This window comes from Lipophrys pholis (genome assembly GCF_963383615.2).
Source record: "Lipophrys pholis genome assembly, chromosome: 12".
Classification (NCBI taxonomy): Eukaryota; Metazoa; Chordata; class Actinopteri; order Blenniiformes; family Blenniidae; genus Lipophrys; species Lipophrys pholis.
Window position 1 is genome coordinate 6183572 of NC_137641.1, and position 2318 is coordinate 6185889.

The following is a 2318-nucleotide window of genomic DNA, read 5'->3' on the forward strand; positions in this document are numbered from 1 at the left end:
TCCGATAACACGACTATACACACATTTACCCATTCATACGTACATTCATCCATCCGACAACACATTTATACATCCATATACATTTATCCATACATACATTTATCCATCTGACAACACATTTATCCAGACATACATCTTTCCACCTGACAACACTTTTATCCATTCATATACATTTATCCATTTGACAAAACATTTATTCATAGATACATTTATCTAACAACACATCTATCATCCACATAGATTTATCCATACATACATTTATCCATCCAACAACACATTTATCCACCCAACAACACATTTATCCACCCAACAACACATTTATCCATCCAATAACACATTTATCTATCTGACAACACATTTATCCATCCAACAACACATTTATCCACCCAACAACACATTTATCCATCCAACAACACATTTATCCACCCAACAACACATTTATCCATCCAATAACACATTTATCTATCTGACAACACATTTATCCATCCAACAACACATTTATCCACCCAACAACACATTTATCCATCCAATAACACATTTATCTATCTGACAACACATTTATCCATCCAACAACACATTTATCCATCCAACAACACATTCATCCACCCAACAACATCTTTATGCATCCATATGCTGTACATTTATACACACACACACATACACACTGCTCATAAAGTTGTATCACAGGATCATTTCTTTAAATTATATTTGGAACAAACACAGTGAGGCTCTGCTGTTTATTTGTACATGAATTATAAAGTCCTGAAAGGAACTGAATGAATTTTCATACATTGACTATATTAAAAGTGTCATTATTTGTGAGGATGCAGAGGAGCTGTAGAGTCACTACAGAGATGTAGAGTCGCTAACAGAGGGGATGTAGAGTCACAGAGGGGATGTAGTCACTACAGAGATGTAGAGTCACTAACAGGAGATGTAGTGTCACTACAGAGATGTAGAGTCACTAACAGAGGAGCTGTAGAGTCACTAACAAAGGAGATGTAGTGTCACTACAGAGGTGATGTAGAGTCATTACAGAGGAGATGTAGAGTCACTAACAGAGGAGATGTAGAGTCACTACAGAGATGTAGAGTCACTAACAGGAGCTGTACAGTCACTACAGAGATGTAGAGTCACTAACAGAGGAGCTGTAGAGTCACTAACAGAGGAGCTGTAGAGTCACTACAGACATGTAGAGTCACTACAGACATAAAGAGTCACTAACAGAGGAGATGTAGAGTCACTACAGACATGTAGAGTCACTAACAGAGATGTAGAGTCACTACAGACATAAAGAGTCACTACAGAGGAGAAGTAGAGCCACTACAGAGGAGCTGAAGAGTCACTACATAGTCACTTTATGTTGTGACTGGAGTGACTCTACTGTGCAGCCGTCTCAGAGCACCTCTACTTAGATTTCTCATGAACAAACAATTCACATTATATAACCACTTTTGGACACTTAGTAATATACAGATAAAGAAAAAGGAGTAGTTGTATGTGGAAGTTTGAAGATATAATTTTTCAGTGTCATTATTCTAGTTTTCAATATCCAATTATTATTAAGTTTCCTCCAGCTGGTTTGGGTCCAGAGCCTTCAGCCGCTCTGCCCCCCCAGCTCTGCAACTCGCTTCCACCGAATATCAGAAGTATCCGATGCCTGGACACTTTTAAATCTCATCTAAAAACTTAAACAAGCATTTCCATCCTAATCTATGTCGGTCTGCTGCAAATGTCAGAAAGGTTGTTTTTAGTGCTACTAATATGTTTTTATTTGCATTGTACAGTTACCTTGGTTGTTCTGAAAGGTACTAATAATAAAATACATTATTATTATTATTATTACATACTTTGTATTTTTGATCATACCTTTTTAAAAGACGAAACATAAAGATGCATTTAACACATTAAAACAGTAATATGTACATAACCAAACATAAAAACAGGAGTGCTAGTTATATTTATATAAATGCAATGATCACAGTTTTGACTGTATCCAAACGGTGAAGCGGCTAAAACCACCTGATAAAACTCCAATAATAGAGAGCTTATAGATAAATATGTGTGGAATGTTTAACTGCAAATGTATGAAAGAGGACTGGGACACCAGATAATCTGCCATTTAGGAGCAAAGTCATAATTTTTGGGAAAAAAAGAAGGAATTCTGAGGAAAAAGTCAGAGTCTTCATAATTTAATCAGATTTCTCAGGAAAAAAAGAAAGAAAAAGAAGCAAATTGAAAACATTTCGAGCCTCGTCCTGGTTTGCTCCCAATGCGGCGGCCTGTCTGTTTAAGGTGAGAACCGCGTCTGATTGGCC